The sequence below is a fragment of the Nyctereutes procyonoides genome, unplaced genomic scaffold, assembly GCF_905146905.1.
Source record: "Nyctereutes procyonoides isolate TBG_1078 unplaced genomic scaffold, NYPRO_anot_genome, whole genome shotgun sequence".
In the NCBI taxonomy this organism is placed as follows: domain Eukaryota; kingdom Metazoa; phylum Chordata; class Mammalia; order Carnivora; family Canidae; genus Nyctereutes; species Nyctereutes procyonoides.
In genome coordinates this window covers 19,155,639-19,171,733 of record NW_026575133.1, presented here as the reverse complement: position 1 = coordinate 19,171,733, position 16,095 = coordinate 19,155,639, and positions in this window count along the sequence as shown.

Here is a 16,095-nt window from a genome sequence, read left to right as displayed (position 1 = left end):
TCATAAAAAATGTCTTAGAAGCCACCTTTGAGTTAACCAAATCTGGGACAAGTTTTCTCCAGAGCTGCTGTGGCCTTTGATTGGGTCTATATGAAGACTGTTCTAACATGCATATGTTCCAGGGATGGGTCCTCTCCAACTGCATTCTCTCGCCCGCCTGTCCCTTTGAACTCTAAACTAGACACTCCTGAGACCATCTGCCGAACTAGGAAGGGAGGCGAGCAGAAGCATTTTTGAGTCCGTGTAAAGTGCTTGTTGGGAAAAGAGATGTAAGAGCAGTGGGAGTTTGTATAATTAGCAATTTCTTTCCTTCAAATCTGGCAAAAGTGTATTTCTGTTGTTACTATTGACAAAATAGTGGCCTTGGAGGAGCCATCGTTTGGAAAATAAGTTTTTATTCATGTAGTCAGACAACTCATGACTTACTTGAGTCAATAAACAGTAGACCAGAGAGGGCTGCTTAAATGAGCTTCCATTTTCTCATTCCCTTTCGACACTGGTCTTGTTCTCCTGGATGCATACCCCTGTGATCTCTGTTGTTTCTGCTCTTTGATAAAGCAGAGGAGACCATGTGAGACCTATCTTTTCGAGAAAGACTACAAAGCAGTGGCAGCAGATGGGCATGAATGACCAAGGGCCTGGGTCTTGGCATGACCAAAAGACTGGTCTGCACTGGACTCTAGGAGTTTGGAGAGATAAAGCAAAACCCAGGAGCAATACGAGGCCAGGTGCCATGGGTAAATGGGTCACATGGTCTGCTGGCATTCCTTCCTGATCCACGTAGGAGCCTTGACCTCACAAAATAGCCAGAGTCCCTTGAATGAGACAGCAGTGCCTTTGTGGAAAGTAAGCCAGAGCTAATATCTGGACAACAGAGGAATAATTTTTTTTTTTTTAGAAATTCTAAAACTGTAAAACAGCTGAGAATTCAGTTGGAAACCCTTAGAAGCTATGTTTTGCCCTTATCCCTAAGATAAGCATCTCATGTATATATCTGACACTTCTTGACTTTGACAACAGCTTTTCTTCTCAAGTGGCCATTTGTTCTAAGTCTGTTGTCTAGGATTCTAGAGGACTATACATCTGAACACATGCTCATGGCAGAGGCTTTAAATCTGGGGGTTTGGGCACTACCTGCATCCTGGGGTGAGTTTAGTGGGACATTTCATTTCACAGGGAGAGTTGTCTTAAGACATGGGTTCACTCTGTTCTCTTTCATTAGGTTATCGGTGCCCGAGTCCCCATTCGTGTTCTTTATCACTCAAGTGTTTAACAGGGTCCCTTCCCGTCGATTTTTCATTCTAATCATTCTAAATTTAGTCCTACTCAGATTAATTCTTGTTCTGCCAGGAACCCTGGCTTTTTGAAGACAGAGGAGCCTCTCTCCGGAGTCAGGCGATCTGAAGGTGATGTTAATCCCCCAAGTAGGAAGTTCCCCATCCAATCCTCCCTCCTCTGAGCTCCCTTTTCTTAGCCTTGGGATCATCTTGTCTGCTCATCCTCACCAGGAATCCTTTTGTTGCTCGGGGGCTCTCTGATGAGCTTCTCCTCAACCCCCTCCTGGAGATAGCCTGGGGTTGTTCGGCGGGATGCGCCACCTGCACTTATGATTGTTCTGAGATCCAGCCCAAAGGGGTGGGGAGGCGTACAAACCCTGTTTCAATAAACTGCCTGCAGAGAACAGCAGCCTGCTACCAGTCATTGAGGTCCTCGCCCCCTAAGGTCTCCAAGCTCATTTGACCAGCACAGCTGCGACTTGGGCTGTCTGCCTCTGGCAGGTGCCAATATCAGTGTCTTGTCCCACTGCCATGAGGAGTTTATTTTTGCTCCAGGGCAGCTGCCAAGCCCAGCACCAGCATCAGTAAAAGGTTTTCTCTGATTTTCTTTTCTTTGTCCCACGTCGGGTTTTCTTACCACTCCCCACTTGGCATTTTATAGAAAATAAAATGACCAGAGACCATCAGTCCCTTCTTTCATTTGGACATCTCTTCCCGCTCCCCCAGCCTCCCCTAAGGGAAAGCATGCTCTATGGTAGATATTTAGACAATGTTGGGTGAATGAAAAACTCTGGGGCACTGAAAGACTCTATTTTGTAATACGGTAGCAAGAACTGGTCTACCTGCCTTGTCTTGCCGGCACTGAGCTCTTGTACACAACAGTAGAGGTGTCCTGAGGTTACGGAGAGTGACCCAGAAGGGAGTGTCAAACAAAGCATTAGAATTAAAGCAGCTTTAAATCTGCCAACTGTATTTCCTCTGAGAGATGGAAATTTAGCATTGGGCCCCAGGACAAGCTGAGCACAACCAGCCAGTCCCAGACAGGACAGGACTCCAAATGGGGTAAACTGATTTCAGGGGAAATTAGCCATGGAGTGAGTTGATATTTTAAACTGCTTGAGTGCGGGATGCTGGCCAGAAAGGTGGACCACTCCACCACTCCCGGACCAAGCCCAGCCTTTTGCCAGCACCCTGAGAAGCAACCTAGGTCGTCTTCAAATCAACACATTTATTGAACATCTACTCTAGTTGAGTGAACCGTCATTTAGGACTGAAGCTCCTCCACGGGTAACTTGAGAATACAAGGCCTTCCGACACCCATCTTTTCGGGATGACAAAATCCTTCACTTTAACATCCTTCAGAGAATCTAAGTTCTCTTTACAAGTAGTCCAAGAAGCCACTTTCCCGACTCAGTCTCTACGAGGCAGTTAAGTCCCAGTCAATAGGCAGACATACAGCAAGACGCCCAGCTCAAGCACTATGGGGAAGGCAGACATAGCCACCCTCAGCTGAAGCCTGACAGGCTGCCACGGAGAACCAAGTGGGGCCACCCTTTGAGGTCTCAGAGGGCTGTGAGCGTGGCTAGGTGGCCATGCCAGTGCAACTGTCCCAGCTGTTGGGTACCAGCCACAGCGCAGGTGGGAAAGGAGACATCAGACTGCTTTAGCAGGAGAAAGCAGATCGCCAGAAGTGTTCATTCAAAATAGCAAAACTTTCAAAGCACACAGTGACACCACAGTGACCACAGTGATTATGCCAGCGAATACAACCTAGATGATAAGACTAAAGAAAAGTAGGATGAAGAATTGGAAAACTCAGGTGATGCCCTGGGTGGGAGAAGCACAAGGCTCTTAGGAGTGGGCAAAGGTCTGTCACCTGTCATTGGGGCCAGGCAGGACATCTGTCACAGGTGCAGGGGAAGGTCTTGTAGGCCTTCTCAGCACACTGGCCCCCGTGGCTCCATCACAAAAGCTCCCCTCCCTTCTCCGTGTCACAGCTTCTCCAGGGTTGTGTGATCTGGCTTTATCTTCCTGGTGTGCGAAGCGTGCTTGATCTGGAATCTGGCTTTTTAGTTTTTAGCTTCAGCCGAAAGCATTTCTGAAATGTGGGAAAAAGAGAGAATGGGAACTGGAGAACCAGCTTACACACTGCCCTGCCTTATTTGGCTGCAGTCTTCTAGTAATGAGACTTCTGGATTCAGAAATAGCTGATTGTCCTCAGAGGGTTGAAGAAATGGTTTCAGAAACCCAAAATCCAGGGCCTTCTATTTCTTCTAATTATCTATTTTTTTCCTCTCTCTCTTTTTGTCCCCCAAGGGAGGAGAGGGAAGGCTTTCCACCACAGAGTTTTCTTTAAAGAGTTTTCTCCTCTCTTGTGCATTAGCCCTTAGATATTGAAATTATTTTCTCTTGTTTAATCCGCCTCCTGCTGAGAAGCAGTGTGAGATTCAGGATGTGGGCTTTTGGGTTGTATTCTTTTAGATGGTATTGCATTTTTACTCTTAACCTGGGGGTATGTCTCAATTTCTGTTCCTTCTGTTTCATGTAGATTAACAATCCAGGTTAAATAGAATAAGAATTCTGGTTTTTAGGAGGGTCTTAGACTTCTGTCCCAGGTGAGGGGGTCAGACACCCAACCTCGTCAGAGCTGAGGTGAGGGGTGTAGCGAGCTTCATTGAAGCCTCCAGTCAGGAGAGGATGCAGGTGAGCGACTTCCCTCCTGGTCTCCATATTATACTGTGTGTTTCCTGAGTCTCCCCTCGTAAGAAATACACGTATCTCATCACCTTGTGAATCTGCTTTCCTGCAGATGGGCAGGAGAACCTGTGCATTCTCCTGGGCCATCCCCACACCGTCCCTCACTCCGCTGTGTGCAGCCTGCTTTACCACCACCACCCACAGAAGAACACCTACATATAGAAGTACAAGTTTTGCTCTTTGGACTTTGGAAGTGGTTTTGTGATGTTTGAATTTTCTGTTAACATACTGCTCAAGCCCTACAGAATGTACGTACGTAGTCTGTTCGGCCATCCTCCACCCCGGAATACCCTAATAAACATTGTTTTCTTTTTTTAAAAAAACAAAACTACAGTTGTGGTGTCTTTTCCTTTTATCTTAATTCTTTGGAAAATGATCTTGAAATCTGCAAAGGCATGGAGATCCCCAGTATCAAGATATGGGAGGGTTTCTGACAGTGGAGGAGATAAGACTCCTGAGGACTGGATGTCATTGACACAGATCCTTCTAGGATAATTCTTGTTGTGGGGGATGGTGTCTGGTCCTGTCCATTGTGGAATATTTAGCAGCATCCCTGGCCCTGACCTACTAGATGCCAGTAGAAACCACCCCCAAGACACTGTGGCCCTAAACAGACCCTGGTTCCTTTTGGGATGCGTATGTGAGCTGTTGACACAGTGTTCAACACTCATGTGTTTAGTTTTTTGTGTAAGCTTATAAATAGTAAGTATTTTGATAAAAAGTAGAGACAGAGTAGGTCATTTTTTGTATTTCCAGCATCTAGCTCAGTGCCTGGCAAGGAAAAGTTACTTTACACTGCATGAACCTGGATTTTATCCCTGGGCATTAACATCATGATTGTAGTTGCTCAAAATATGACTCCCCAGCTTCCCTGGGGAGGTTCTAATCTCTGGCACCTTTATTGCCACCAGGACTTTTTAAGACAAAATACTAAAGCACAAAACACAGTAATTAACCTCATCAATGTCATTTGCTTCCATCTACAACTTGCAGTCCACTACGTAGCAAGAAGACCTTGCCTCTTACAGGACAGAAGCCTGTGTTTCAGTGAGGTCCTGCAGGACCCAATTTTGTGATCTTTTCATTCAATTGGGTTTTCCTATTCCTTTGTCTCCTGGGCCTGCTTTCCAATGACCAAGTTTAGAATGGTTTCTAGCAGGCTTCACAGTTTGGATTAAAAGTTTATGAGCATTTGAATTTGAGCCTGGTGTTTTAGAGATGTGACAAAAACCCAGATCCCAACATCTCCCCTGGCTTTGGGATCCTCAGACTGCCTGAGCAGAAAGCCACGAGTTCATTCACAGAGAAATGAACCACGTCATGTCAGCACGTGGGGCAGGCCCCTGAGAAGGGCAGGACTCTGAGTTCCCTGGATCTTAGCAGAAATGGGGAGGGAACAGTCCCCTGAGGACATCAGTTTCCTTTCCTGAGTCCCTAAGGATTCTAATCACCTTCTGAACACAACCACATCCCCAGGATGCAGGTGATAGAAATTTTAGGAGCTGGAACAAGAGATGACTAATAAAACCCTGAGAGAAATGCCAAGAAAGTGAATAAAAACTGTGACAGAAACAAGATACAAGGCTGCTTGTGTTTGGTGATATAAATAAAGCATAAACAGAAACAGTGATGTGAAAGATACGAGCAGAGTATCCATAAAAGTCACATAAACTGGCATTGCTGGCCACACTGACTGCTTTTATCCTCGCGAAGAGTCCCATCCAGGCTGCTAGGCAAAGAATTCACCATTTTTAAAAGATAAAAGGAAGAATACCTTGGGTGGCTATTTAAATAGGGATGATCTTTTTTAGAAAGCCATTTGACAATGTGTATCATAATTTAAAATCCGTATCCCCTTTGAGCCAACAACTCCACTGCAAGGAATTCACCCTGCATTCTTAACACAATGTACCAAGGTCTATGCAAAAGGATTTCCACTGCAGAATAATTCGTAATAGCGAAGGCCTTGCAACAATCTGAATGTCTATCAGCAACGAGCTGGCTAAAGAACTCCTAGTGCATCTAGACAAGGGAATGCTGTGCCACCGTTTATACAAAGTAGATGCATATCCGCTGAGACTGGAAGTGACCTATGGTATATTAAGGGAAAAGGCAAAGTAAGAACAAAGAAAAATATGGTCCTACTTGTATCCATATTAGAAACAGATTAAGTAGATGATAGATGATATAGATAGATGATTGATATAGATAGATAGATAGATAGATAGATGATATATGATAAGGGATGGATGGATGGATGGATGGATGGATGGATGGATGGATGGATTCTACCTATAGTTTTTACCATGTTTTTGTGTCATTTTTTTCCCATTGTTTTTTAAAGAATAAAAGGGAAGGGAAGGTTGAACTCTGTAGCTTCTGGAATCCAGCCAAGGTTTGGCACTTGCTCTTTGGAGGAAAGAGGCAGGTGCAGCTCTGGCTCAGAGCACTCCCAGGACCAGATTTCCTCTTTCATCCAGCAAAGCCTGACACAGTCTGAGAGGCAGTGAGTGTCTGCCCCATAGAACCTCTTTCAGGATAAATTGCTGCAATTTGGGGAAGAAGCACCTTCCTGGCACTGTGCCTATGGTGTGTCCTGGAGGGTTTTTACTAATTCCTCACTTTGTGGTCAGTGACACAGGGTGAGTTACCTATGTAGACAGGGCTCATCTAGGCCGAAGGGAGGCTGGGTCAGCTCTTGTGGTGACAGGACTGTCAAGGATTGGCTTGTGCCCACAGAAGGCTCAGGATAATCATGGCCCAGTAATAAATGCTGTTGGTTATTGAGCACTCATCATGCATCCTTCCGCCCAGCACCAGGATGGATGGGCTCTGGGCATGTGATCTCATTCAGGCCTCACAACTGCTCCAAGATGGAATAAATCTAATTTTGCAACTGAAGAGATGGAGGCTCAGAGATAGCAAGTGACTAGTGCAAAGTCACACAGCCGTTGGAGGTAGAGTGGGACTGGGATTTAGTTTTCCAATGCCAGTGCCCATTTAAACTATTGTCTGCCCTCACGCCTTGTGGGTGGGAATGTCTCCTGGCTTTTGAGCAGAAAAACTCATAGGTGCACCCCATATCCCGATTTCATTTCCCGCCACCCACACTTGGGGCATGTTATGAGAGCAGCCCAAACTGACAGACTGCGCCATGAGCTTGTCTTCAAAAGATAATTAGAGTACCTCCCTCACCTTAAGGAAAAGAACAGCAGATTTAAAAAGAAATATGACAAGCCATCTGAGTGCCAGGACTGCTCCCCAGAGAGTCACACTTCCATTTCAGTCCCTCATTCTAGACACGAAACCAATTAAAGTAGTTGCAAGGTACACAGTTAACACCAAGTGACAAAAGCCTGCCTAAGTGTTTTAAAGATCTAATTTACCCACAGACTGTGCCCAGAAAAACATAGCTGGCCTGTTCTTGTACAACTTTGGAAGTGCTTGGCCCAGCTCCAGCTTCGGGGGTGCCAAGTCACCCTATTCAGATCCCCCACCATCACTCCCTGGGCTGCTTCTGTCTTTAGAACCATGACAGCAGACGATGGGAGCTCTTGCCACTGGGTGGGGAGGTGCTGGAGGAGGAGCTGGATCTCCCTGGCAGGGTGGCTGGCTCGGCAAAATCACTTAGGCCCTGGGCCCTGCCTTGCCCTCTCCCACTCTTCCCACACCAAGAAAACATCAACACGGGGAGGGAGAATGTATGGCGGAGGCAGGCCCTGTCTCGGGGCTTCTATAAATGCCTGAAAGCAGGTGTTGTGGTCTTAACTGCAGACTGGGGTATCTACTGATGATGGAACGTGGGCTCTGTCCCTTAATTTGCAAGGATTTCATTCCAGCTTCAGGAAGGGGTCTTCAGAAAATCGTACCCGGATGGAACAGAAAATGTGCAACGGACAATAAGAAAAGGGTCATTCCTACCAGACACATCTCTCATTCATGTTTGCTTCCCTTCTCAGTGCATTAGAAAATGAATCCCGGACACCACCCGCCGTCCACGAGGACCCAATGTCAGCACAGGAAAGTGACCACACTCTGACACAAAGCTTGTTTGTTTTTGTTTTTCTGGGATGTTTCCATCCCTAAAGGATCCACTAGGTGCTCAGATACCATCTCCTTAACTTAGAAGCCTTCTCAGTTTGCAGAGCACCTTCACAGACCCTCCAGTGGAGGGTGGAGGGCTAGTTGATTCTCCCCATTTTATGGATGCAGAAGGGCAGACCCAGAAAGGCTTTCATCCAGTAAGCAGTAGGGGAGCCCCTGTAGTCCTCACCCCCAACCCCCTCGCCCCCCCCCCCCCATGATGTGACTTTCTCCTTCAGCTTCCTTTCTGCCTTTTCTGGCATCTTTCCACTCACCCAGGAATTGCAAACTATTTTAACTGACCATCAGCTTTTGCTGAGCACATCTAATGTGAGATGTGGAGTTGAATGTTGAATACTGAGACTCTTTTCTATTCCACCAAGTTTTTCAAGACATTTTTTTTTACAGGGTATTAAGTGTTCTTTGGATAACCCCTTCTGTGTTTAGGGGATAGCCAAACCTCAGGGACTCAGCACCAGGCTGCCAAGTGACCTGGCTACGTGCTGTTCCCTTGCCCATGAGCCTCAGCCGTGGGGGCAAACAAATGGAGCGCAGGCATGGGATGCGGGCTTCCTCCCTGGACAGGAAAGTGCATCCAGGTAGCAAACCAAGGTATGGGGACAGGGGCACCGAGGGAGGTGCCGGCTGCCCTCCGGCAGACCCAGTGACCTCTGGGTGCTGGGTAAGCTGACCTTGCCTGCCCCGTGGGGAGCCACCACATTCAGCTTTGCCTCACCTGTGGAATTTGCACAGAGCCCCCAAAACGCAGCTCACCCAGGTGACACCTGGGGCCTCCAGATCTTCCCACAGCCCCTGCCATCAAGTCCATTTCTCATGTGGTCTTTGCTTGCTTCTTGCCTTTTCTCATTTCCAGGAGCAAATGCGTGTCTCCCCAGGGCCCCTCATTCCTTCCTCTGTGTAACACTGAGCATCACTGAATCTTCACCGCAGCCTCCAGGCAGGTGCTGTTCTTCTAGTTTTGCCGATGAGGAAAGAGACTTGGCAAAGCCCCACAGATCAGAGGGAACCCCAGGATCCAAACCCCGAACCCGGGCAGCCTGACGGGAGGGTCTGTGGCATGTCACCTGAGTGCTGGCCTGCAACCCCATGCCTCCCGAAGAAGAGGCTTCCTGCCAATCGCACCCTTTTTCAAAGCCAAAGAGGGATTAGATCTTTAAGGAAACCTGAGATTTTAAATAGGTAATCCTCTTGTAATGTGGAGAACTAAAGTGTGCGATGGATTTTTTTTCTTAATTCGGGATTTAGTGACAGTGAAACAGAATTGTCCCTTAGGCGATCATCGTTGGTGACATTTTAATGAGTTCTGACGGCCGACTTTGCCTGCGAATGTGGCACACAGATCCCCGCCCGGGGAGGCTCGCTGAGCTCCCACAGTAAGCCGGGAGCATTTGTGAAGGTAAACAAATATGATGCGACAGTGACAAGTGCTCTCAGGCAACAAGTGCTCTCAGTTTCCTCGTCTGTAAAATAAAGATGATAAGGACACCAACCTCACCGGATGATTCTGAGGGTTAGGTGAGCTGGTTCAGGTGAGGGGCTTGCCGTGTGGGCATACAGCTAAGGACTAAGGAAAGGCAGGGTGCTATTACTGTGGAATAAGTGGGGTGCTGCGAAGAAAGGGAGCAGGGAGCAGCTTTAATCTGGGAGAGCAGAGGAAGTGTCTCCCAGGAGGCATCCTCGGGTGTAAAGCCTAAGCCTTGGGACGCCTGGGTGGCTCAGTGGTTGAGTGTCTGTCTTTGGCTCAGGGCCTGGTCCTCGGGACCCGGGATCCAGTCCCACATCGGGCTCCCTGCATGGAGCCTGCTTCTCCTCCTGCCTGTGTCTCTGTCTCTGTCTCTCTCTTTCTCTCCATTCTCTGTGTGTGTGTGTCTCTAATGAATAAATAAATAAAATCTTAAAAAAAAAAAAAAAGCCTAAGCCTTGAGAAAGCACCAGCAGTGGGGAGAGAAGTGGGAACCGGAGTGTGGAGGCCCGAGGTGGGGAAAGAGGGGATGGTGCATTGGAAAGAGAAAAATTGGTCCAGCGGGCAAGGGTGGAGGGGCCACCGGGGAGAGAGTGGGGAGGCTGGAGGGTGGTGGGGACCCTGTAGATGTCATAGGCAGGGGGAACCCTCTAGCACATGGAGGGCAAAGAGGCCCAAGGAAGGCTTAAGGCAAGGACACTGCCCATGCAATGAGGGGGTGGGGGTGGGACAGGCTCCGGGTGCTTAGACTGTGCAGACACCAGCGGAAGCCTTGGGGGGCACAACTGACCGGGCAGGTCGGTGTCTGGAAGTGGAAAGTGACCAAGCAGAGGGCCCAGGCCGGGCACAGGCAGGCAGGTGAGCTGGGCCCCGGTGCAGCGGGGCGCCCAGGAGGGAGCCGAGGTTCCAAGAGGAGTGGGAAGGACCCAGCGTTCTCTCGTCCCGCGTGGGAGCCTGCGAGCCTGCCAGCAGCCCCCACTTCCCCTGCCCGAGTCCCCTGAGCCAGGGGGGCCACCTTCCCGGCAACCTCCCTTCCCCTCTGGTCCCGCTGCCCACCCGCCGCCAGCTGTCACCTGCCTCAGGCCTCCCCCCTCCAAAAGAGTCCCCTGCACTCCGCTGTCACCAGGCTCTGACTCCAGGCTGCTCCCCGACCTTCTGTCCTACTTCCTCCCTGCACAAGCAAGCAGACCTACCGCTGCCTTCTCCACCCCCTCCGCGCCCCTGCCACTGCGCACCCGCTGGAAGCTTTTCCAAGTCAGCCCAGCTTACGCAGGTCCTCCTCTTCGGGGTGCCCATGACTCTCCAGCTCACCTCACTCGCTCCTCTGCTCATGTGTGACCTTGCCCTGTCCCTTAGCTCCGTGTGCATGAGCCTCCCCCACCCAGCAAGGCTTTACACCCCCACCCCCCAAAAAGGGAGGACAGACTCCCTTGGTATCCCCAGTGGATGGCAAAGAGTAGATACTCTAGGGCTGAAGTCTCGTGACCTCTCCAGACCTCCAATTCCCCAACTGTCAAAGGGTGTAAGTAATAGAACCCAGCTCAGGAGGCTGCTCTCGGTTCCTGTGCTGAGTGGCCATCAAAAGTGGGACCCAGACCTGGCGCATGGTGGGGATGTGAGCACACACCACTTGCTTCTGAAAGATTGGGTGAACTGAGTTTCCCCCAGGCTCTGTCCCTCCTCCCTCCGCAAATTCCCCGCAGGCCTGCCATGTGAGGGACACAATCTTTGGGAAACAAAGAAACCTGCCCCCATGGAAATTTATAGACTTTTCTTTCCTCCCTCTACCCAAGCCCTGAAGAATGCAGACTTCACAGGGAGGGGGCAGGAGAGACCTCACTCCCTCTAGGGAGGCTGTTTCATCAGATCTGCATGTGGGCCCCAGAGAAGAGTCAATGGCATCCAAAGGGACAGCTAGTCCTTACAAATAGGCTTAAAATTCTTCAGGGCTATAATGCCTCATAGACCCCCCAACCCATTTGTCTGGTTAGGGAAGAGTAAGGCCTTCAACGGACAGCTGAGTCCCTTCCTACCACACACTAAATTGTTCGGAGACAGGCTGCTCCCCCGGTGAGGTGTCTGCACATTGACCCAGCCGGTTGGACGGCATTCCTCCAGCACTTGATGCAGAAGAGCCGTTTCTGCATCTACTCACATTTTGTCACTTAATTGTCATTGTATAGGAGTTCATTAACGTTCCCTTAATTTGTTGTGAAGCGTTAAAAGGCTTTCAAATCTAGTCAAACTCAAAACCAGTTTATTTGCCTTTTATGATGATTGAAATGATGTGCACTGTAAAAAAACCTTATGTTCAACATTCAGTGATATTAATTTCACTTGACTTCATGACTTAAGGTCAAATACGTTAATCAAGGCTGCCATCATTACCACAGTTTCCTTTTCTATTAAGCGATTATGATCACTTACTATTAATGAGTCGTGAAGTTTTAATAAATTTTTGCTGGTGTGAAATTGCAAAACAGTAATTATGACACATACTGTATGGATGGCTTGTTCTACGACGTAAATTTGGCCTAACGTTGGTAAAAATACAAAAGAACATTAAGTAATTAATTAGTTGCCTCCGTGGAACCAAAATAAGCCTTCACCATGAAGATAAATGGATGAAAAATGCAGAGCCTTTGTTGTTATTAGTGAACTGTTACACAGTGGGACCGGGCCGCTCAAAAAGACCCGATGTCCCCAAAATAACAACTCAACTGAAATCAGAGGACAAATAACTTTGCAAGAATTTTTTGGATTGAAGTCAATATCTCTGGCATGGGGCTGATTGTATGACAGCATGGGGCAGAGGAGGCTTTCAAAATTAAATATTGATGCAGATAGATTGATAGAAACGAAACAAGAGGATTACTGTCTCAAGGCTGAGAGAAGTCCTATGAGCCTAGGATAGAACCAGAGGCAAGGATTGAACAACCGCATCTGGGGTTCTCTGCAGGGCATGCACTGAAGATTCTATTGAAATGCAGATTCCTGGGTCCTGCCCCCAGAGATGTTGGTTCAGTAGTTCTGAAATAGGATCGGGGCATCTGCATACATTCAGGATTATTCTGAGACACGTGGTCTCCAGCCCACACTTTGAGAAATAATTATGTAGAAGCCCTAAACCACAACTCTGCAGAGCTATACAGGAGTTGGAATTCCTACTGAGCAAAACACTCATGTGTCAGGCCCCCATATTAAGCACTAGATTGTGAATTTTCTAGGTTGTTTATAATCGAATAAGTATGGCATACATATAAATAACCAATATACCACCATTTAAGATTCCCTGAACACTGACTTATAATGTGCCAGGCACTGAGCTGAAGATTTTACAGGCACAAAGGGACCTGACCTCGCCACAACCCCATTTTACAGATGTGTGTTGGGACAAGTCATGGAGAAGGCATGACCGCTGGTTGACTCATGAGCTGGACCCGGGCAAGGGGAGGGTCGCACTTCCTGCCATGTCGTTGGAATGTGCACTCCAGCTGCCTTCCTCATTCCCAGAAGCTGCCCCGAGGAGACAGCCTTGAGATAGTGATGTAGTATCGAGACCGGCTGGACAGTGCATGGTCTGAAGCCAGTTAAAACCTCTACATAAACTTCAAAGACCTGGCAGGCAGGTGTGGAGAAACACTTGCCTTGCGGCTGCCCAAGGTAAGACTTGTATGTGCACCACCTACCCGTCCGGAATAGCCTGCATCTTCTTTGGGAACTTCTTGCCCTCTCTGTATGGGGCCAGGCTGTGAACCAACAATACAGAGACTAGGACGCAGAGAGCAAGTGACTCGCCCACAGTCACAGGGCCAGCAATGCGGGGCTGAGACGTGGGCTCCAAGGCAGGCAACAGGCAGTGACTGAACACACTGTGGCCAGGGAAGAGCAAGATCTCTCCCAGTGACAGCAGCGCGCAGTGGGGGTTCAGGGCAAGGCCAGCAGAGCCCCACAGAAGGTTGTTTCAGGTATCAGGGCAGTGGCTTTCAAACTGCTCCCTGGAGTGCTGGAGATTTTGGTGTGAGTCCCAGGGTCAATGCTGAGGTGAGGGGGTAGGCAGGGTTCCTCATCCTGTCACCTTCTCACTCTACACTCCCTAGTCTCTTTTCCATATTGGCTACTGGGGAATGCTGTCATACAACAAAATGTTAGAAAATCTCCAGCTTGGGCACCTGGGTGGCTCATTGGTTGAGTGGCTGCATTTGCCTCAGGTCATGATCCCAGGGTCCAGGGATGGAGTCCCGCATCGGGCTCCCCGCAGGGAGCCTGCTTCTCCCTCTGCCTATGTCTCTGCCTCTCTCTCTGGTTCTCTCATGAATGAATGAATGAATGAATGAATGAATAAATAAATAAATAAATAAATAAATAAATAAATATCTTTAAAAAGAAAAAGAAAAAGAAAAAAAAAAAAAGAAAATCTCCGGCTTGGGGAAACCAAGTAGAGAGAGGGGCAGGGAATAGAAGTGTAGGCTCAGAGACGCTTCCAGCAATGGGACCAGGTATTTAACCTACTGCCAAAGAGCCATGGTGGAAAAGTACATCTGGAGGTGGAAGTGGCCAGTGGTTCCTCTAAAAGGCAACTCAGCCAACTAGTTGTTGAGTTTGCAGGATGGTGAACACTTGGCTCCAGCTCTGGAACGTGCTTACTGCTGCACAGTGCACTGGATAGAAAAGCTCACTGAGTTCAAGTACCTCCCTAAGGATCTCAGCTACCCTCATGCAGCATCCACCAGACACCAGCCCAGCACTTCAGGTATCCACGCCTCAGGACAGCTCATGAGGAAGGCAGGATTGAAGCCCATTAAAGCACCTTCTAAGTGAGCATTTTGGGAAGTGGGACTCCAAAGCTCATGTTCTTTCCTGTCTACCTATGATGACATGGTTAAGACTGAAACCATCTTAAGAACTGAACAACAAAAGATAGGGCAGCATCAGTTCCACAGTGTAAACTGGACAGATGGGACCTGCCAGTTATGCTAATTTACAACACAGCTGGACCACTCAGGCACTCCTCAAAGCCTGCCCTGCTTGGAGTCACCCCTCCTGCAAGGACAGGCAGGCTGTCTAAACGCAAGAATGATGAAGAGTACCCAGAAAACCGAAGTCCAGGGAAGGGATACAAAATCTGACTGAAAAGGCACAAGGCATTTCCTATGAACACCAAATATCTTTTTTTTTTAATTTTTTTTACATTTTTTAAATTTAAATTCAATTTGCCAACATAGAGTATAACACCCAGTGCTCATTCCATCAAGTGCCCTCCTTGGTGCCCATCACCCAGTTACTCCATCCCCTCACCCACCTCCCCTTCTGCAACCTTTTGTTTCCCAGAGTTAGGAGTCTCTCATGGTTTGTCTCTCTCTCTCTCTAATTTCTTCCAAATATCTTATCATGCTGGATCACTTGTCTAGGAAACACTTCTTTCCCCTTAACCATTGCATATGTCATCATGAAGCCGGAGTCCCAAGAATTTTCTGGGGAGTTCTTCACTGACAAGTCTCAGACCTCACAACCAGGGCCATAGGATCCCAGCCCCTCAGATGCCCATCTGAAAGCCCGTCTGGGTTTGCCAAGAACAGTGTGAGAACCAAACCCCAGCTGGCAAATGCTGCCGCCTGTGTTCCCTTACAAATAGGGTCATTTCCTTTATTCTTGGCAAGACGGTGTCATCTGGTCTCTACTTCATTAAGTTTTCTTCAATCTTTACCCACACAGGAGGCAAAACTGAAAAGTGACTTGCAGACAAAACAGTGCCAACATGGAAACAAAAATAATGAGGTTGTAATCTGCGAATAGCTGCAAGGAAACATATTTGCAAGGAGAGGGAGGCCGACATGGCCCACTGCCTAGATTCCAGGGAAGACAGTGATGTGACAGTTACTCCTCTCTGGCTCAGGTCACAGAAAACCTTAGCTCGAGTGCGTAAGAAGTCACCACCTACGGACTCTGCTAGAATGGCCACTGGTATCACTTTAAATGATAAAAATGAGAGTGAAAAGCTAATTTTTTGTTGAGCATTAACTATGCACCAAGAATGCAGCTAAGTGCTTCTAGAGAAATTTCCTCTAAATAAGAGGAAACCAAGATTGGTGCAAGGAGCCTCACTTTACAGACTGGCCTCGAGTGGTCATGCTATTCTGTGGTCACACAAACAGCAGGTGGCAGAGCTGGGATCCCCTCTCCTACCCCATCACCACAGGGCTGCTTGGAAGGGCATAACCTTTTCAGAAATCAGCGTCCTGACATGGAAACATCTGAAGGTGGGGAAGCAGGGGGAAGCAGCAGGCAGGCGAAGGCGGGGCTGAGGTGGAGACAGGGGCCCTGTGCACACCCAGGACACATGGTCGCAGATCGGTATCTTTAGTCTTTGGAGCTTGGGCGTACCAGTGAGGCCCAGGGGATCCTCCTTTCTCACAACGAGACTGTGTGACTCTCAACTGCGTAGCCTCTGTGGGGTTGATCAGCTCCAGAAGACTCTATGAGTGGCACAACATT